Source organism: Anomaloglossus baeobatrachus, unplaced genomic scaffold, assembly GCF_048569485.1.
Source record: "Anomaloglossus baeobatrachus isolate aAnoBae1 unplaced genomic scaffold, aAnoBae1.hap1 Scaffold_302, whole genome shotgun sequence".
Lineage (NCBI taxonomy): Eukaryota > Metazoa > Chordata > Amphibia > Anura > Aromobatidae > Anomaloglossus > Anomaloglossus baeobatrachus.
This window is the reverse complement of record NW_027442447.1, coordinates 54,607-76,897: the sequence shown is the minus strand read 5'-3', so window position 1 is coordinate 76,897 and position 22,291 is coordinate 54,607. Positions and strand designations below refer to the sequence as shown.

The window sequence follows — 22,291 nt, the reverse complement described above, 5'->3', positions numbered from 1 at the left end:
TCATCATAAAGAAAGGTGGCTATATTGGTCACTCATTTTTTGGGGGTTTTGTTTTTGCATGTCAGAAATGTTTATTTCTAAATTTTGTGCAGTTATATTGGTTTACCTGGTGAAAATAAACAAGTGAGATGGGAATATATTTGTTTTTTATTAAGTTGCCTAATAATTCTGCACAGTAATAGCCACCTGCACAAACAGATATCCTCCTAAGATAGCCAAATCTAAAAAAAAACCACTCCAACTGCCAAAAATATTAAGCTTTGATATTTATGAGTCTTTTGGGTGATTGAGAACATAGTTGTTGATCAATAATAAAAAAAATCCTCTAAAATACAACTTGCCTAATAATTCTGCACGCGGTGTAAATGTACACTCCCAAACCAGATTGAGCACCGTCTTCACTGCGGTGATGTTCTATGCTGTTTGGCTGTGACATCACGTCAACATTGCTGCAGCCAATCACAGATCTCCGTGGCTCATCCGATGTAGCTGGAACGAGTTGCTGAGGTCAGTGATTGGCTGGAAGAGACCAATGTCTTGATTAAGACACTTCTGAACGTTACTAAAGTTTCTTGTTGTGTTACACATGGAGTCGAAGGAAAGAAAAAAAATTAATGAGTAGTTAATCAGGATAAGACCTTTAGTTGCAGGGCGCCCTTTGCAGATGTTTTTTTTCTTTCAACTCACTATTACAAACTTTGCTATGTAAGGTTTATTCCCTTTAAAGTGGTTATTTTATTAAATAAATCTATTCACAATGATGTACATACTGCCATATTCATCATATAGGTGAAATGTGTCTGACCGCAGCTTGTAATGTATTCCATGTAATAGGGCGGTCGTTCAATGCTTCATAACTTCTGTCAGGGCCATCAATCACTAGTGAGTAACGTTATGCCAGGTAATAAAATGAAGAGCTAAGGCTGTGGTGCGGTAGAGGCCGTTCTCACACCTCCTGTCCGTCTGCCACACATTACACACCGGTCAGGTAATACAATGAAGAGCTAAGGATGTGGTGCGGCAGAGGCCGTTCCCATACCTCCTGTCCATCTGCCACACATTACACACCGGCCAGGTAATAGAATGAAGAGCTAAGGATGTGGTGCGGTCAGAGGCCGTTCTCACACCTCCTGTCCATCTGCCACACATTACACACTGGCCAGGTAATATAATGAAGAGCTAAGGATGTGGTGCGGTAGAGGCCGTTCTCACACCTCCTGTCCGTCTGCCACACATTACACACCGGTCAGGTAATATAATGAAGAGCTAAGGCTGTGGTGCGGTAGAGGCCATTCTCACACCTCCTGTCCATCTGCCACACATTACACACCGGCCAGGTAATAAAATGAAGAGCTAAGGATGTGGTGCGGTCAGAGGCCGTTCTCACACCTCCTGTCCATCTGCCGCACATTACACACCGGCCAGGTAATACAATGAAGAGCTAAGGCTGTGGTGCGGTCAGAGGCCGTTCTCACACCTCCTGTCCATCTGCCACACATTACACACCGGTCAGGTAATACAATGAAGAGCTAAGGATGTGGTGCGGCAGAGGCCGTTCCCATACCTCCTGTCCATCTGCCACACATTACACACTGGCCAGGTATTATAATGAAGAGCTAAGGATGTGGTGCGGTAGAGGCCGTTCTCACACCTCCTGTCCGTCTGCCACACATTACACACCGGTCAGGTAATATAATGAAGAGCTAAGGATGTGGTGCGGCAGAGGCCGTTCCCATACCTCCTGTCCATCTGCCACACATTACACACCGGCCAGGTAATAAAATGAAGAGCCAAGGCTGTGGTGCGGTCACAGGCCGTTCTCACACCTCCTGTCCATCTGCCACACATTACACACCGGCCAGGTAATAAAATGAAGAGCTAAGGATGTGGTGCGGTAGAGGCCGTTCTCACACCTCCTGTCCATCTACCACACATTACACACCGGCCAGGTAATATAATGAAGAGGTAAGGCTGTGGTGCGGTCAGAGGCCGTTCTCATACCTCCTGTCCATCTGCCACACATTACACACCGGCCAGGTAATATAATGAAGAGCTAAGGATGTGGTGCGGTCAGAGGCCGTTCTCACACCTCCTGTCCATCTGCCACACATTACACACCGGCCAGGTAATATAATGAAGAGGTAAGGATGTGGTGCGGTCAGAGGCCGTTCTCACACCTCCTGTCCATCTGCCACACATTACACACCGGCCAGGTAATATAATGAAGAGCTAAGGATGTGGTGCGGTAGAGGCCGTTCTCACAGCTCCTGTCCATCTACCACACATTACACACCGGCCAGGTAATAAAATGAAGAGCTAAGGCTGTGGTGCGGTAGAGGCCGTTCTCACACCTCCTGTCCATCTGCCACACATTACACACCGGCCAGGTAATATAATGAAGAGGTAAGGATGTGGTGCGGTCAGAGGCCGTTCTCACACCTCCTGTCCATCTGCCACACATTACACACCGGCCACTGTCACAGGTCTGGGAAGTTAACGAACAGCAATTCCATCTTTAGGCTCTGTGCGCATGCTGCGTATTTTGCCACGTTTTTTGGTGGTTTGTTGCCCAAAACTGTATGCATTGTCTTCCCCAGCAAAGTCTATGAGAATTCAGACAGGCTGTGCGCACGTCGCTTCTTTGTTCCTTGCAGTTTTTGTGGAATGAAAAAGCAGCAGCATGTCACTTCTTTCTGTGTTTTGGAGGACTGGCAGATCAATCCCCCGCTGGCTCCAGGTCAGTGGGGGATTGATCCCCGGTGTCTGGTCAGATGCTTGTCCCCATAAAAAATCTATGGGGACCAGAATCCGGCACAAAGGGGTAGGAGCAAGCACTTCATACTCACCGATCACCAGCGCGGCTGTCACACTGCTCCTGCGGCCTCTCATTCTTCTTCCTGGACCGCTCATTAGGATCATACATATTCACGGCTTCCCCTGCCTACTGGTGGCTGTGATTGGTTGAAGTCAGATGCACCCCCACACTGACTGACAGCAACCAATCACAGCCGCCGGTGGGTCTATATTGTACAGTAAAATAACAGCGTGCAGTCCCCTCAATTTTGATACCCAGCTAAGGTAAAGCCTCACAACTGGTGGCTGGAATTCTCAGACTGGGGAGGCCTATGGTTATTAGGCTGCCCCTCCCCCAGCCTAAAAATATCAGCCTGCAGCCTCCCGGATCGCTGCATCCATTAGATGTGACAATCCCAGCACTTTACCTGGATCATCTTGATTGCCCTGGTGTGATGGTAATCGGGGTAATAAGGAGTTAATAGCAGCCCATAGCTGCCACTAAGTCCTAAATTAGTGATGGTAGCATCTATGAGACCCCATAGAAGAGAGGAAATCCAGAAACAGCTTAATTAAAAGAAACTTTATTAAAGACAGTGGGAAAAAAAGGACACCCTGTCCACCACCACGTCTCACACAGATGACTGCTCTTACATGACAATATCAAAGTGAATGCGGCCACTTATAAAACCCACACAACCTCTGAGGGGGGAACAAACACAGTCACCGAATCATCACATCACCAAGACACCAGCAAATGACAACTTACTATGATAGAAGATTACAAGAAGCATCAATACAAACATTATATAAGTACACCCCATATAATACACAGTACAGAGAATATATAAGTACACCCCATATAATACACAGTACAGAGAATATATAAGTACACCCCATATAATACACAGTACAGAGAATATACACAGAGAAGCATCAATACAAACATTATATAAGTACACCCCATATAATACACAGCACAGAGAATATACAAGTACACCGCATATAATACACAGCACAGAGAATATACAAGTACACCTCATATAATACACAGCACAGAGAATATACAAGTACACCTCATATAATACACAGCACAGAGAATGTATACACAGAGATATCCTTTTATGTCACTTGTGGGATTCTCTCCAATAGATGAAACCTTCATATTCAGTGGATGAGGAAGAATTCTCTGTGGAGCCGATATTGCCCCGAACTCTATAAAGAAAAATGACCAATAATTAGTAATAATTAGTAATAATAATAATAATAATAATAATAATGCCACAAATTCCCATAAACTGTGTATAATGAATGCGCTGATAATCACCTGCTAATAAACACATCAGTATCAGTCACAGATCATTGTGGAATTCAGCCCTTTGTGATCTCTGGCTCCAGCTTTAATATCCAATGGGCTTCCATTATATACAGTGACCGCTCCAATCCCCTCCTCCTGGATCTATCCCCCCGCTCCATGCCTCTAACGGGAAAAGACAACAGGGACGCCGGGTGCTGCTCTGCGACTCCCCCACAGACAGAGCATTGCATTCCCCCCCACTTCCCCCAGGCAGAGCATCGCACCCTCTCTCCTCCCCATTCCCCCAGGCAGAGCATCGCACCCTCTCTCCTCCCCATTCCCCCAGGCAGAGCATCGCACCCTCTCTCTCTCCCCCCCCTTCCCCCCAGGCAGAGCATCGCACCCTCTCTCTCTCCCCCCCTTCCCCCCAGGCAGAGCATCGCACCCTCTCTCTCTCCCCCCCCTTCCCCACAGGCAGAGCATCGCACCCTCTCTCCCCCCCTTCCCCCCAGGCAGAGCATCGCACCCTCTCTCCCCCCCTTCCCCCCAGGCAGAGCATCGCACCCTCTCTCCCCCCTTCCCACAGGCAGAGCATCGCACCCTCCCCCTTCCCACAGGCAGAGCATCGCACCCTCCCCCTTCCCACAGGCAGAGCACCGCACCCTCTCTCTCCCCCTTCCCACAGGCAGAGCACCGCACCCTCTCTCTCCCCCTTCCCACAGGCAGAGCACCGCACCCTCTCTCTCCCCCTTCCCACAGGCAGAGCACCGCACCCTCTCTCTCCCCCTTCCCACAGGCAGAGCATCGCATCCTCTCTCTCCCCCTTCCCACAGGCAGAGCATCGCACCCTCTCTCTCCCCCTTCCCACAGGCAGAGCATCGCACCCTCTCTCTCCCCCTTCCCACAGGCAGAGCATCGCACCCTCTCTCTCCCCCTTCCCACAGGCAGAGCATCGCAGCCTCTCTCTCCCCCTTCCCACAGGCAGAGCATCGCACCCTCTCTCCCCCTTCCCACAGGCAGAGCATCGCACCCTCTCTCCCCCTCTCCCCCTTCCCACAGGCAGAGCATCGCACCCTCTCTCTCCCCCTTCCCCCAGGTAGAGCATCGCACCCTCTCTCTCCCCCTTCCCACAGGCAGAGCATCGCACCCTCTCTCTCCCCCTTCCCACAGGCAGAGCATCGCACCCTCTCTCCCCCTTCCCACAGGCAGAGCATCGCACCCTCTCTCTCCCCCTTCCCACAGGCAGAGCATCGCACCCTCTCTCTCCCCCCTTCCCACAGGCAGAGCATCGCACCCTCTCTCTCCCCCTTCCCACAGGCAGAGCATCGCACCCTCTCTCTCCCCCTTCCCACAGGCAGAGCATCGCACCCTCTCTCTCCCCCTTCCCACAGGCAGAGCATCGCACCCTCTCTCTCCCCCTTCCCACAGGCAGAGCACCGCACCCTCTCTCTCCCCCTTCCCACAGGCAGAGCACCGCACCCTCTCTCTCCCCCTTCCCACAGGCAGAGCATCGCATCCTCTCTCTCCCCCTTCCCACAGGCAGAGCATCGCACCCTCTCTCTCCCCCTTCCCACAGGCAGAGCATCGCACCCTCTCTCTCCCCCTTCCCACAGGCAGAGCATCGCACCCTCTCTCTCCCCCCTTCCCACAGGCAGAGCATCGCAGCCTCTCTCTCCCCCTTCCCACAGGCAGAGCATCGCACCCTCTCTCCCCCTTCCCACAGGCAGAGCATCGCACCCTCTCTCCCCCTCTCCCCCTTCCCACAGGCAGAGCATCGCACCCTCTCTCTCCCCCTTCCCCCAGGTAGAGCATCGCACCCTCTCTCTCCCCCTTCCCACAGGCAGAGCATCGCACCCTCTCTCTCCCCCTTCCCACAGGCAGAGCATCGCACCCTCTCTCTCCCCCTTCCCACAGGCAGAGCATCGCACCCTCTCTCTCCCCCTTCCCACAGGCAGAGCATCGCACCCTCTCTCTCCCCCTTCCCACAGGCAGAGCATCGCACCCTCTCTCTCCCCCTTCCCACAGGCAGAGCATCGCACCCTCTCTCTCCCCCTTCCCACAGGCAGAGCATCGCACCCTCTCTCTCCCCCTTCCCACAGGCAGAGCATCGCACCCTCTCTCTCCCCCTTCCCACAGGCAGAGCATCGCACCCTCTCTCTCCCCCTTCCCACAGGCAGAGCACCGCACCCTCTCTCTCCCCCCCTTCCCACAGGCAGAGCATCGCACCCTCTCTCTCCCCCTTCTCACAGGCAGAGCATCGCACCCTCTCTCTCCCCCTTCCCACAGGCAGAGCACCGCACCCTCTCTCTCCCCCTTCCCACAGGCAGAGCATCGCATCCTCTCTCTCCCCCTTCCCACAGGCAGAGCATCGCACCCTCTCTCTCCCCCTTCCCACAGGCAGAGCATCGCACCCTCTCTCTCCCCCTTCCCACAGGCAGAGCATCGCAGCCTCTCTCTCCCCCTTCCCACAGGCAGAGCATCGCAGCCTCTCTCTCCCCCTTCCCACAGGCAGAGCATCGCACCCTCTCTCCCCCTTCCCACAGGCAGAGCATCGCACCCTCTCTCCCCCTCTCCCCCTTCCCACAGGCAGAGCATCGCACCCTCTCTCTCCCCCTTCCCCCAGGTAGAGCATCGCACCCTCTCTCTCCCCCTTCCCACAGGCAGAGCATCGCACCCTCTCTCTCCCCCTTCCCACAGGCAGAGCATCGCACCCTCTCTCCCCCTTCCCACAGGCAGAGCATCGCACCCTCTCTCTCCCCCTTCCCACAGGCAGAGCATCGCACCCTCTCTCTCCCCCTTCCCACAGGCAGAGCATCGCACCCTCTCTCTCCCCCTTCCCACAGGCAGAGCATCGCACCCTCGCTCTCCCCCTTCTCACAGGCAGAGCATCGCACCCTCTCTCCCCCCCCTTCCCCCAGGTAGAGCATCGCACCCTCTCTCTCCCCCCCTTCCCACAGGCAGAGCATCGCACCCTCTCTCCCTCCCTTCCCCCAGGCAGAGCATCGCACCCTCTCTCCCGGTCTCCCCACAGTCAGAGCATCACACTTACTGCTACACACTATTGCACCCAGAGACGGTGACCTACAATCCCTTATTTCCCCCTGAGGCTCATACATGATAAGCTCCATCAGATATTACCTCCTGTTATATCACACCCAGGGCTGGAAACAGCAGAAACAGGGAAGAGGGGAAACATCCTGCTGCTTGTACAGCAACTGCGCACTGACTGCCGGGAACTACAGGCTCCTCCCACACAAGAGGCCGGTCACATGGGCGTGACGTCAGCAGAGGTCCTTCTGGCCACTGGGATCTAGACTCTACCATATATCTAGTGTGCGGCTCTGCAGGTGGAGGTAGGTGCAGGGTATTATATATCTAGTGTGCGGCTCTGCAGGTGGAGGTAGGTGCAGGGTATTATATATCTAGTGTGCGGCTCTGCAGGTGGAGGTAGGTGTAGGGTATTATATATCTAGTGTGCGGCTCTGCAGGTGGAGGTAGGTGCAGGGTATTATATATCTAGTGTGCGGCTCTGCAGGTGGAGGTAGGTGCAGGGTATTATATATCTAGTGTGCGGCTCTGCAGGTGGAGGTAGGTGCAGGGTATTATATATCTAGTGTGCGGCTCTGCAGGTGGAGGTAGGTGCAGGGTATTATATATCTAGTGTGCGGCTCTGCAGGTGGAGGTAGGTGCAGGGTATTATATATCTAGTGTGCGGCTCTGCAGGTGGAGGTAGGTGTAGGGTATTATATATCTAGTGTGCGGCTCTGCAGGTGGAGGTAGGTGCAGGGTATTATATATCTAGTGTGCGGCTCTGCAGGTGGAGGTAGGTGCAGGGTATTATATATCTAGTGTGCGGCTCTGCAGGTGGAGGTAGGTGCAGGGTATTATATATCTAGTGTGCGGCTCTGCAGGAGGAGGTAGGTGCAGGGTATTATATATCTAGTGTGCGGCTCTGCAGGTGGAGGTAGGTGCAGGGTATTATATATCTAGTGTGCGGCTCTGCAGGTGGAGGTAGGTGCAGGGTATTATATATCTAGTGTGCGGCTCTGCAGGAGGAGGTAGGTGCAGGTTATTATATATCTAGTGTGCGGCTCTGCAGGTGGAGGTAGGTGCAGGGTATTATATATCTAGTGTGCGGCTCTGCAGGTGGAGGTAGGTGCAGGGTATTATATATCTAGTGTGCGGCTCTGCAGGTGGAGGTAGGTGCAGGTTATTATATATCTAGTGTGCGGCTCTGCAGGTGGAGGTAGGTGCAGGGTATTATATATCTAGTGTGCGGCTCTGCAGGTGGAGGTAGGTGCAGGGTATTATATATCTAGTGTGCGGCTCTGCAGGTGGAGGTAGGTGCAGGGTATTATATATCTAGTGTGCGGCTCTGCAGGTGGAGGTAGGTGCAGGGTATTATATATCTAGTGTGCGGCTCTGCAGGTGGAGGTAGGTGCAGGGTATTATATATCTAGTGTGCGGCTCTGCAGGTGGAGGTAGGTGCAGGTTATTATATATCTAGTGTGCGGCTCTGCAGGTGGAGGTAGGTGCAGGGTATTATATATCTAGTGTGCGGCTCTGCAGGTGGAGGTAGGTGCAGGGTATTATATATCTAGTGTGCGGCTCTGCAGGAGGAGGTAGGTGCAGGGTATTATATATCTAGTGTGCGGCTCTGCAGGTGGAGGTAGGTGCAGGGTATTATATATCTAGTGTGCGGCTCTGCAGGAGGAGGTAGGTGCAGGGTATTATATATCTAGTGTGCGGCTCTGCAGGTGGAGGTAGGTGCAGGGTATTATATATCTAGTGTGCGGCTCTGCAGGTGGAGGTAGGTGCAGGTTATTATATATCTAGTGTGCGGCTCTGCAGGTGGAGGTAGGTGCAGGGTATTATATATCTAGTGTGCGGCTCTGCAGGTGGAGGTAGGTGCAGGGTATTATATATCTAGTGTGCGGCTCTGCAGGTGGAGGTAGGTGCAGGGTATTATATATCTAGTGTGCGGCTCTGCAGGTGGAGGTAGGTGCAGGGTATTATATATCTAGTGTGCGGCTCTGCAGGTGGAGGTAGGTGCAGGGTATTATATATCTAGTGTGCGGCTCTGCAGGTGGAGGTAGGTGCAGGGTATTATATATCTAGTGTGCGGCTCTGCAGGTGGAGGTAGGTGCAGGGTATTATATATCTAGTGTGCGGCTCTGCAGGAGGAGGTAGGTGCAGGGTATTATATATCTAGTGTGCGGCTCTGCAGGTGGAGGTAGGTGCAGGGTATTATATATCTAGTGTGCGGCTCTGCAGGTGGAGGTAGGTGCAGGTTATTATATATCTAGTGTGCGGCTCTGCAGGTGGAGGTAGGTGCAGGGTATTATATATCTAGTGTGCGGCTCTGCAGGTGGAGGTAGGTGCAGGGTATTATATATCTAGTGTGCGGCTCTGCAGGTGGAGGTAGGTGCAGGGTATTATATATCTAGTGTGCGGCTCTGCAGGTGGAGGTAGGTGCAGGGTATTATATATCTAGTGTGCGGCTCTGCAGGTGGAGGTAGGTGCAGGGTATTATATATCTAGTGTGCGGCTCTGCAGGTGGAGGTAGGTGCAGGGTATTATATATCTAGTGTGCGGCTCTGCAGGTGGAGGTAGGTGCAGGGTATTATATATCTAGTGTGCGGCTCTGCAGGTGGAGGTAGGTGCAGGGTATTATATATCTAGTGTGCGGCTCTGCAGGTGGAGGTAGGTGCAGGGTATTATATATCTAGTGTGCGGCTCTGCAGGTGGAGGTAGGTGCAGGTTATTATATATCTAGTGTGCGGCTCTGCAGGTGGAGGTAGGTGCAGGGTATTATATATCTAGTGTGCGGCTCTGCAGGTGGAGGTAGGTGCAGGGTATTATATATCTAGTGTGCGGCTCTGCAGGTGGAGGTAGGTGCAGGGTATTATATATCTAGTGTGCGGCTCTGCAGGTGGAGGTAGGTGCAGGTTATTATATATCTAGTGTGCGGCTCTGCAGGTGGAGGTAGGTGCAGGGTATTATATATCTAGTGTGCGGCTCTGCAGGTGGAGGTAGGTGCAGGGTATTATATATCTAGTGTGCGGCTCTGCAGGTGGAGGTAGGTGCAGGTTATTATATATCTAGTGTGCGGCTCTGCAGGTGGAGGTAGGTGCAGGGTATTATATATCTAGTGTGCGGCTCTGCAGGTGGAGGTAGGTGCAGGGTATTATATATCTAGTGTGCGGCTCTGCAGGTGGAGGTAGGTGCAGGGTATTATATATCTAGTGTGCGGCTCTGCAGGTGGAGGTAGGTGCAGGGTATTATATATCTAGTGTGCGGCTCTGCAGGTGGAGGTAGGTGCAGGGTATTATATATCTAGTGTGCGGCTCTGCAGGTGGAGGTAGGTGCAGGGTATTATATATCTAGTGTGCGGCTCTGCAGGAGGAGGTAGGTGCAGGGTATTATATATCTGGTGTGCGGCTCTGCAGGTGGAGGTAGGTGCAGGGTATTATATATCTAGTGTGCGGCTCTGCAGGTGGAGGTAGGTGCAGGGTATTATATATCTAGTGTGCGGCTCTGCAGGTGGAGGTAGGTGCAGGGTATTATATATCTGGTGTGCGGCTCTGCAGGTGGAGGTAGGTGCAGGGTATTATATATCTAGTGTGCGGCTCTGCAGGTGGAGGTAGGTGCAGGGTATTATATATCTAGTGTGCGGCTCTGCAGGTGGAGGTAGGTGCAGGGTATTATATATCTGGTGTGCGGCTCTGCAGGTGGAGGTAGGTGCAGGGTATTATATATCTAGTGTGCGGCTCTGCAGGTGGAGGTAGGTGCAGGGTATTATATATCTAGTGTGCGGCTCTGCAGGAGGAGGTAGGTGCAGGGTATTATATATCTAGTGCGCGGCTCTGCAGGTGGAGGTAGGTGCAGGGTCTCTAGTATTTTCCTCTCCTTCATTACGATGCTGAAGTTGGTTTCTTATTCGTCCAGTTTCTTATTCGGGGCTGAAGTTGGTTTCTTATTCGTCCAGTTTCTTATTCGGCAATTTAGTTTTTTCAGTTTTTTATGCATTTATCAACAAAAATAACACATCACAATAATAAAATACAATGCACTGATGAGCCCTAATATAAATACACTCAAAATCAGCTGCGAAAATTATAAAACTGGCAAAAAAATGGGCATCAAAGTGGGCACCAAAGTATGTTAGTGAAAGGGTTAAATGGCTTTGGGCCACTGATCTCACACCAAAAGTGCATATCTAGTGATGCCCCTAATCAAACTCAAGTGACTCCAGCCTGGCCCAAAGGGGTTCTGGGTATCAGAACTGGCATTAAAGTGGGCACACAGCCAATTTTCACAGATTTGAATAAGTAGCTGGTGTTTTTGAGGGGTTAAATGGCTTTGGGCCACTGATCTCACAACACATTTACATACCTAGTGATGCCACACATCAAATTCAGATCCCTCCAGCCTGGCCCAAACAGGTTCTGGGCATCAGAACTGGCATCAAAGTGGGCAAATGGCCAGATTTTACAGATTTGAATAAGTAACTGGTGTTTTTGAGGGGTTAAATGGCTTTGGGCCACTGATCTCACACCATATTTACATACTTAGTGATGCCCCACATCAAATTCAGATCACTCCAGCCTGGCCCAAACAGGTTCTGGGCATCAGAACTGGCATCAAATTAGGGAAAGCCTCAGTTTTCCCAGATTTGAATAAGTAACTGGTGTTTTTGAGGGGTTAAATGGCTTTGGGCCACTGATCTCACACCACATTTACATACCTAGTGATGCCACACATCAAATTTAGTTCACTCCAGCCTGGCACAAACAGGTTCTGGGCAACAGAACTGGCATCAAATTGGGCAAATGGCCAGTTTTCACAGATTTGAATAAGTAACTGGTGTTTTTGAGGGGTTAAATGGCTTTGGGCCACTGACCTCACAACACATTTACATACCTAGTGATGCCCCACATCAAATTCAGATCACTCCAGCCTGGCCCAAACAGGTTCTGGGCATCAGAACTGGCATCAAAGTGGGCAAATAGCAAGTTTTCACAGATTTGAATAAGTAACTGGTGTTTTTGAGGGGTTAAATGGCTTTGGGCCACTGATCTCACACCACATTTACATACCTAGTGATGCCACACATCAAATTCAGATCACTCCAGCCTGGCCCAAACAGTGATCGGGGAGCAGTATGATCCGGGGGAAGAAAAAAACCGAGCGCCAATGTAAGTATGACTGAGAACATCATGAAAAAGGTAAGTATACTGAATTTAATTTAAAAAAAAATAAAAATAAGATCGCTAGTGTAAAAACGCACACGCACGAAACGTGCTGAACACGGACATACTCCGTGTGCGGTACGTGCAGGCACGGACACATAGACTAAAGCGGGTCCGTGCCTGCGTGCTGCCGGCCAAAAACGGACATGTCCGTGTAGAAAAGCGCACACACGTACTTACCTCACGGACACACGTTCCGTGTGATTTTACGTGTGTGTGCCATCTACCATTGATTAACATGGGTCTCCGTGTGTACGTGTCTCTGGTACGTGCAAATACGTACCGCACACGTACAAATTACACGGATGTGTGTTGCGGGTCTAAGATATTAGACTGCAACAGTTATACAGTATTATTAATATACTGTTATGCAGTAGTTTCTATTAGCTTGTTTTTTTCTGTAATTTTCCCAGACACCTGGAATTATAGTTTTAGTGAGAAAATACCTGTGTATAGTATCACTCAGTACCACATAGTTTTCTTATCAATGTTTACTGAGAATATGCGTGTTTATAGTATGGTAAAACATCTAAAACCAGGAGCCTTTGGCATGTCTCATCCGGTGACGTATTTGTCCGGTGTAAGTTGACTTCTGAAGAGTTGGCCACTCAGATGAGAGATACTATATTGGACAAATGGAACCTATTAGAGTTTGTGTAACATTTAGTTACGAAAGCAATTTGTTCTCAAGTGAGATATAGACTGGTGACGATTACAGCAAAGTCGGAAGCCTGTTTACCTGTGGAGGGGACGCCCATTACACCACAGTGTGGATCCCAGGAGTTTCCCTGTCTTCGCTGTTTTGCTTCTCACAGCTGATGTTTCCGGGCAGATGCGTGTAGTTTTTCTGATGTAGTGTGCAATGTAAGTACTTTACTTTTGTGATTTATATTATGCAAGAGTGTACACAATATCACACCATTTCCTTTTTTCTGTAATCATTTAATCATTACAAAATGAATCGCCTTGTTTACAGCTGTATCCAATCCCTTTAAATACTTGGTAAAACAGTAACCCAGTTCTTAACTGTGGAATACGAAGGGCATTGACCCCCAATGTCTGCGACACATCACCATGAATATCCTTCGCTGACTTTCCTTGCAGAAACAAGAATTTTATCCCTCCTCTGCTCTCAGTTGCTGTGGATATCGCATTAGACTCCGCCATTTTGTTTTCCCACCTGCGTAGAACACTGTTGCCATAAGCAACAAACACAAAATTTTGAAATCATATATTAGACACATAAGGATTTCATTTGATGTAACATTCGTTACCATAGAAACAAAAAAAGATCAAAAAGCCAAAACCTTATCAGCAGCCCCTCATAGTTTTTTTTTTACAGGTTTTTATCAACAAAGTGATGTGAACTTTAAAAACACCAGTTACTTGTGTAAATCTGGGTGAATTGCCTATTTGCCCTCTTTGGTGTCAGTTCTGATGCCCAGAACCCATTTGGGCCCCGCTGGAGTGACCAGACTTTGATATGAGACATCGCTATATAATGTTGGGGTGAAATCAGTCCCCCAAAGTCATGTAAGGCTCTATGCGCACGCTGCTGTTTTTTCTGCACACAAACTTCAACCAAAACTGCCCCTTGTCCCAGAGAGAATGGAAATGTAATAAAACGCTTGTAATGATGCTGTGATTCTGCCGCGTTTTTGCTGCATTTTGTTAATGTTTTTTAAAGGAGTAATTAAATATGATAGGACTAGGATAATTGAGAGAAAGAACAGATCGAAAAATTAGAATATATAATATATATAATAGATTGAAAGAAATAACAGAATAACTCGATTGAGGGATAGCTCACTTAAACAGCTGTTTTTGTTAATTTGTGGGGGTAAAAAAAATGAAATGGGGTCCCCCCATTTTTCATATCCAGCACAGGAACAGCAGCAGCTATGGGCTGCACCCTTAGCTGTCTGATGTACCTTGGCTGGTTATGAAAAATAAAGAGGATCCCACACTTTTTTTAAATTATTTGATTTATTAAATAAAAAAAAGACGTGGAGCCACCCCCCTTCAGTTTTCTGAAACCAGCCAAGGTACAGAAGACAACTGAGGGCTGATATTATTAGGGTGGGAAGGACCATCGTTATTTGTCCCTTTCCATCCTAACAATAACAGACCACAGCCGCCCCAGAAGTGGCGCATCCATAAGATGCTCCAATTCTGGTGCTGGACCCGGCTCTTCCGTTGCCCTGGTGCAGTGGCAATCAGGGTAATAAGGAGTTAATAGCAGCCCACAGGTGCCACAGCCCTAGATTAGAGATAGCAGGCATTTGAGACACACTCATCAGTAATCTGTAAGTGAAAGTAAATAAACACAAACACCCAAAAAATCTTTAGTTTGAAATAAAAGAAAAAAAAAAACCCTATTTAAAAAAAAAAAATCCAAATAAGAAACCATCCTAAGCCAAAAATATGAAACTGAACCAATAAAAAAACAACTTCAGTATCAAGTTTTTTATTGCTGATGTCGAGTGATTTTGGTGTGAAAATAAGGAGAATGTCTGTTTATTACCACATATACCCTGCCCCCTGCAGTGACTGACAGCCACTCAGCATTAGAATCTGCTGTCAGTCAGTGCTGAGAGCGCATATACAACCACTGATCACTGTATACTAAGCAATGACTAAAACCTCATCCCTATGACTGAAAGCCGGACACTGTCATATTATATGCTTATGATCACATGTAAATATTTCTTAGCTATTTATTTAGTAACACTTATTATTGTATATATGGCTGTTTTTTACCTGGTCGGGGCTAATAAAGGAGATTTGAATTGACAGTGGTATTTTCCTTTATTTCACACATTGGAGGGTGGGGGGGTTAGTTTCGTATTTAAGTACTTTTATTTTCCTCTTCCTTCTCTTGTAACTGGGGCTGATATAATGACTCAGCAGTGACCAGATGACCTCTGTGTGTGGGGGAGAAATCATCAACAGCTCTTACTACACTGTTTTCCTTGAAACCCTGAAAATAAGCCCTAGTAGGATTTTTAGGGCTTTTTTGACTAGACTAAAAATATAGCTCTACTCCAAAAATAAGCCCTAGTTGCGGTTCGATAGGGAAGTGTCCAAGCAGCTAAAAAGAATACAGCAGGACTCGTCATCAAAGAAAGCAGACACCCCCAAAAGATAGCGGACACCCTCAAAAGAAAGCAGATGTCCCCCCCCAAAAAAAATCGCAGTTACCAGACCCCAAACAATTACAATTGGTAAATACTGATCTTGGATGGGCTCTCACACAGAGATCAGTGTCTCTGTCAGGTCCCTCACTGTTCCCTCTGCATTGCACCGCAGAGCTGTGTATACAGTGACAGAAGGCAGAGGCAGTAATAAACCGTCTCTGCCTTATGTAGAGATGGACGGATTTCCTCTCCGTTGCTACATGTTTGTGTGTAGATGTACTGCTATGTAATCACATTGTAGAATATCACTGCAGAGTAGGAGTCAGATGGCCCGGACGTGTAAAGTCTACGAGCTTCGAAACCAATTTAGAAAATCTAAACTTTTTTATTTTACATAATTTTTCTAGTTTAGGAATGAAATATAATGTGGGCATATTTTGTAATTTGGATAATTTTCACTCTTTTGCTGCCTTCATACAAGAAATGGGTGGTAAATGTGTGTGTCTGCGAGTGCACAGATCCGTACGCCATGTGTGGCCCCTCTTCTTCCGTTAGAAACAAAAAAAAATTGAGTTCTTATTCCATTGCCTTGGTCTTAACCGAAAAACTGGGAAATTTTTTGTTTTCGCACTTTTGTATTTTCCTACTCATATTCCAGGAGCAATTACTTTTTTATTTTTCTGTTCATATTGCCGTATTTTGTTTTTTATCATAAAGATAATGTGCTACTTTTACAGTTGTACTATTTACATTTCATGATAAACATTTTTTCCTACCCAAATTATACCTTCCCTCCATTATCATCTCCATTAATTTTACCTATCGGCTCATCTCCTTCCCATTCAGGTCCCTACAATATCGGATCCTCTCAGTGGAGATCTTCTATATAAGAGCATTCTCCTGATTGCCCCACGAAGGATGGATATTGACCGGGACAAGATGGCGGAGAGCATATTACACCTCACCCTAGAGATCCTCTTCCGGCTTACTGGAGAGGTGAGAGATTCTGATGACGTCACATTACATCATTCTTATCTAGGATGTGTTTCCTCTAGCTTTATCCTGTAAGAGATATCTACTCATGTACTTTCTGCACTAACTTGTATTTACATTATAAGGCATTTTGCTGTGGTATTTTTTCAGCTGTATTTTCTTTCCTTCTGCTTCTTCCGCTGTTTGTGTGCCGCCCCTGCAGGGGTCGAACCGCTCGGATCCGGGGTCGCTGCTGTGGCTCGAGGGTCTCCGGACCCGGGGGCTTGCGGCCACTTCAATGTAAAGGGGGGGGGACTATTTACAGGGGGTAAGAGTTCTTGACGCCACCCGTTGTTCACGGTAAGGGAGTACCGCCGCTGCTGATGGGAGTGCCCGGGGTAGATGGAGTGGGGTAGCCTGATGACGTTCCCTCCACAGGTAGGGGAGGCCCCGGGACTCTGGATAATGATGGAGTGGGGTGCGCAGGGCCAGTCGGAAGCAGGGGACGACCATGTACTCAGGCAGCATCTTTGATGGTGCGACCGCAAAGCAGACTCTGACAACAAGGTAAACCAAGTCTCTGGGTGCCGCTGCCCTCTTGGGGGAGCCCATCCGGGTGTCCTTTCCCTGTAGTACTGCTGGGTGATCCAGAGCCTGCCTCCTTGCACAAATTTATAGTGTGCTGGTGGCCCGTATGCATAAAACTGTCCGGGCCCTGCTCCCTCCTTTTTGGGTAGTGGAGCTGTGCTTTCAAGGGCTCACGCATGGGATTTCTGTGGGATGCTTGGGTTGGAAAGCCCTATCCCCCTCGTTGCGCTAGTGCCCCTGATCTCTAAGCTTCATGGGAACAGTTCATAAAATCACTATCCTCCACAGGTTACTTGCCGGGTTGCCTGAAGATACTCCCCGACCTAGGGTCCTGTACCCCGCTGTGCTTTCGGACCCAGACTGGTTATTAGACTCTGATGCTTCCTGTCCTCCGAGACCAGGTCTAGACACCCAGTCTCAATACCCTGCGACTGGGTCTCCGACTCCTCCGGTCCCAGACCACCGTCTGCGACCCAACCTGCCACAAACAGGGAGCCACACACTCCCCAGCCCCTCACTTCTCGAGGGCTACCACTCAACTCTCTCTACTTCCTCTCCCTTTGCTCCCCAAAGGCCAACTACTCTGTCACCTCCCAACAGTCTGCCTGACCCCTAGGTGGGCGGCCCTATTCCAACTCAGCAGCCCACTGATGTGCCTGACAGTGTGTGGTGTGAGGTGGGGTTGGGATTTTGGATGCTGATGGAGGCAGTACCACAGGTTGGAACCCAGAACCATGAGGGGTTGAATACTGCACCAAGAATAGGAAGTTCAGTACCCTGTGACACCCTGAATAGTCCAGGGGCATCACATTTGTTTCTAGTGCCTTCTCTATGTCATTGTGAAGGCAACTCAAAGACCTGCAGAGGGTTATGATTACTGTTTTTCCCAGTAAATAAGACCTACTCCAAAATTAAGCCCTAGTTACAGTCAGGGCCCGCATTGGGAGGAGTCAAACTGCGCAATTTCTCAGGAACCCCACTCTCTTAGGGTCCCCATCAGTTGTATTCTAAGGTTAATTGTTTAAGGACCTTTGATGATTTCAAAGTCATGTCACATGATGTAACCAAAGGTCTTTTAACTTCAGGAGTCTAAAAGAACTGAACATAAGACACGCTGGCATACAGTACTGGCATTAAGGGAAAGGGAGAGCAAACTGGGCAATTTAACAGGGCTCCCATTCTCTTAGGGGCCCCAGTGTTTATATTATAATAATAATAATTTTAACCAGCTTTGCCAAAATTGGCAAAGCTTGAACAGAACAAGGGTGTGATGCCACCGCTTCTCTAATTCGTAACAAACTGCGGCGTTCCCTATGTCAGAAATCTCATTCACGTCCCTGATGTCATTTTGCAGTGTCCATTGCCGGTCTTGATGAATTGGAGCCCAAATGTTTATCTGCACAGACAGCAATACTTTGCTACCTTCTTTGGCCTAATTGTCTATGTTGTGGACCAATGTCACAGAGATGTTTACAGGTTATTCAACTGTCAAGGTGGTGTCAGGATCTGTGGAAACTACACTCTGCCTGCTAACTTCTCTGATGTCCGTGAGCAGTGCAGGGAGACACAGGCATCAAAGCACAGACAGGCAGGCTAACAAAAGTTAATGTCTGCTGGGCTGCTAGTTAGTGTCTTTGATCACATGCTGCAGGAAGCCAGTGTCATTCTCTCCCCTTCTGTATATGCTGGCTGGACTATTTCATTAATGCCAGCTATAGGTTACCTATACTGGTGAGGTGTTGTGATACAGACTAACGGGTGGTTGTTGCGCATTATTGCTGTGAACTGTTGTGGTGTTAACCCTTGTTGTCCTTTTGTTTCTGCCTTCGTGCTCTTGCTTTTCTCCTTAAGGGTGTTTTACACGCTGTGACATCGCTAGTGATTGCTAGTGATGTCGAGCGCAATAGCACTCGCCCCCGTCGTATGTGCGACATTTGGTGATCACTGCCGTAGCGAACATTATTGTTACGGCAGTGTCACACGCACATACCTTGTCAGCGACGTCGCTGTGACCACCGAACAATCCCTCCCTCAAGGGGGAGGTGCGTTTGGAGTCATAGCGACGTCACTGCAGCGTCACTAAGCGGCCGGCCAATAGAAGCGGAGGGTCGGAGATGAGTGGGACGTAACATCCCGCCCACCTGCTTCCTTCCGCATTGCCGGTGGACGCAGGTAAGGAGATGTTCGTTGTTCCTCGGTGTCACACATAGGGATGTGTGATGCCGCAGGAACGACGAACAACGTCGTACCTGTGGCAGCAGCGATATTAAGGAAATGAACTACGTGTCAACGAGCAACGATTTTTCACGTTTTTGTGCTCGTTGATCGTCGGTCATTTGTGTCACACGCTGCGATGTCGCTACCGGCACCGGATGTGCGTCACTAACGACGTGACCCCGACGATATATCGGTAGCGATGTTGCTTAACCCTTAAGTCTCTCGCTGTTTATTTCTGTGAGTTTGCAGTGTGCCTGAGTTTTAGTTTTCCCGTCTGTCTTAATCTGTGTTTCCATCATACTCCTTCACTTTCCTTACCTGGGAGATCACTGACAAAGGCATTTCCACCTTCAGGGAGATCATCTTCAGGGAGATCATAAGGGAGATCATCTCCACCTTCCAGAGATTAGGGATAGCTTAGGGTCTCTTAGCGTGAGGGACAGTATAGGAGCCCACTGTCCTTTTGTTATTCTGCAGTCACATTGTGACAATCAGTCAGATTATTTACTGTAGCACATTCCAGAGAACTGGTGCTACTGCAGAGATATCTTGGAGACAGGATTGGGAGGTCTGAAATAACAAAAATGTAACTCTTACCCGCCCCCGTCGCACATGCGATATCTTGTGATAGCTGCCATAGTGAATATTATCGCTATGGCAGCTTCACACGCACTTACCTGCCCTGCAACGTCACTCTGGCCGACGACCCGCCTCCTTCCTAAGGGGGCGGGTCTTGCGGCATCACAGCGACGTCACACGGCAGGCGGCCAACAGAAGCGGATGGGCGGAGATGAGTGGGACGTAAACATCCCGCCCACCTTCTTCCTTTCGCATAGCCGGTGGAGGCAGGTAGGAGATGTTCCTCTCTCCTGCGGCTTCATACACAGCGATGTGTGCTTCCGCAGGAACAAGGAACAACATTGTACCTGTCGCTGCAGCGAAATTATGGAAATCACCGACACTACACAGATCACCGATTTACGACGCTTTTGCGATCGTTTATTGGTGCATCTAGGCTTTACACGTTGCGACGTCGTTACTGGCGCTGGATGTGCGTCACTTTCGATTTGACCCCAACGACATCTCAGTAGCGATGTCGCAACGTGCAAAGTACCCCTAAGAATGAATTTTTCCCTAATTTGATTTCTGATGTTATGGTATAAAAAAATAAATGTACTTTCAAGATAATATCATTAAAAACTAGTAACATTGTGTTTATTTTTAGCAGATGACTGTATTGGGAGTTCAGGTGGACATCTAATATCTTCAGAATGTGAAACAGATGATAAAAGTATCACACGTGATACATATGAAGAGCATGTTGTTGTCCCAGATATACCTCCAGTCCTTCCTCGGAAAGTTCTGTCATCTGATCTTTTCAAGCAAGTCCAAAATTCTGATTTATCACAGAATTTTAAGCAAAATAAAAGTTACAGAAGGGATGTCGAACAAGAAACGGTTCCTACAAGGGAGAAACCATTTTCATGTTCAAAATGTGGGAAATGTTTTACCAGGAAATCACATCTTGTTAACCATCAAAGATCTCATACAGGGGAGAAGCCATTTTCATGTTCTGAATGTGGGAAATGTTTTAGTCAGAAATCAAATCTTGTTACGCATCAAAAATATCACACTGGCAAGAAGCAGTTTTCATGTTCAGAATGTGGGAAATGTTTTATTTGGAAATCACACCTTGTTAGACATCAGAAAAATCACAAAGGGGAGAAGTCATTTTCATGTGTAGAGTGTGGGAAATGTTTCATTCGGAAATCAGATCTTGTTTGGCATCAAAGATCTCACACAGGGGAGAAGCCATTTTCATGTTCAGAATGTGGGAAATGTTTTATTCAGAAATCAAAACTTGTTGTACATCAAAGATCTCACACTAGGGAGAAGCCATTTTCATGTGCAAAGTGTGGGAATTGTTTTAGTCGGAAATCAGATCTTGTTTGGCATCAAAGATCTCACACAGGGGAGAAGCCATTTTCATGTTCAGAATGTGGGAAATGTTTTATTCAGAAATCAAAACTTGTTGTACATCAAAGATCTCACACCGGGGAGAAGCCATTTTCATGTTCAGAGTGTGGGAAATGTTTTATTCAGAAATCAGATCTTGTTAGGCATCAAAGATCTCACACAGGAGAGAAGACATTTTCATGCTCAGAATGTGGTAAATGTTTTACTAGGAAATCAGGTCTTGTTTACCATCAAAAAAATCACACAAAATTAAACCATTTTATATTCTCAATTTGGAAAATGTTATTCTCAGAAATCCGATCTTGTTAACCCCTTAACGACCTTGGACGTACTGAGTACGTCATGGTGACATGGTGCTAAAGGACCCATGACGTACTCAGTACGTCCTGGCGAAATCGCGGTCCCGGAGCCCCGGGGAGTGAAATTTATTTACTTAAACGGTAGATTCGGGAAGGAGGGGACCTCTGCCTGACCTCAGGAGGGGTGGTGCCTCCTCCCCGAACCTACAGAGGCTGTGATTGGCTGACGAACGCCGCTCAGCCAATTACAGCCACTGTAATGTTCCAGCCATTGAAAATGGCTGGAACATTGAAATCCAGCCCTGATCAGTGCTGCTGTAGCACTGGCCATTGGCTGGAGCTGGGTGATCGATGCTTCACCCGCCCCCAGCTCTGATTGGAGAGACCGGTCTTGTGACCGCTCTCTCCAATCAATGTGGATCTGCGGCCTGTGACCGTCCCTGGAAGCCGAGGAGAGCGGTAAGTTGTTGTCCCCGCCGCCCGCCCCTGTCCCCGATCGCCCCGCCGCTGCTCCCGCTTCACCGCTGTCCCCGCCGCTGCTCCCGCTTCACCGCCGCTGTCTCCGATCGCCCCGCCGCTGCTCCCGCTTCACCGCCGCTGTCTCCGATCGCCCCGCCGCTGCTCCCGCTTCACCGCCGCTGTCTCCGATCGCCCCGCCGCTGCTCCCGCTTCACCGCCGCTGTCTCCGATCGCCCCGCCGCTGCTCCCGCTTCACCGCTGTCCCCGCCGCTGTCTCCGATCGCCCCGCCGCTGCTGCCG

General features: G+C 48.8%; 2 long non-coding RNA genes across 2 annotated transcripts in view; one reads left to right on the top strand and one right to left on the bottom strand.

Annotated features, from left to right (window-relative positions):
- Positions 1-3,361: 3,361 nt before the first annotated feature.
- LOC142268464 (uncharacterized) lies at positions 3,362-7,381 on the bottom strand. The gene is made up of 2 exons (XR_012734157.1): positions 7,229-7,381; positions 3,362-4,008 (listed from the first exon to the last, which is right to left on the bottom strand). It is a non-coding gene; the product is annotated as an uncharacterized LOC142268464 (long non-coding RNA).
- The window catches only part of LOC142268465 (uncharacterized), a 36,188-nt gene continuing 21,275 nt past the window's right edge, over positions 7,379-22,291 (top strand). The window contains exons 1-2 of the long non-coding RNA XR_012734158.1: positions 7,379-7,443; positions 16,326-16,475. This is a non-coding gene — a long non-coding RNA (uncharacterized LOC142268465). The remainder of the gene's footprint in view (positions 7,444-16,325; positions 16,476-22,291) is intronic.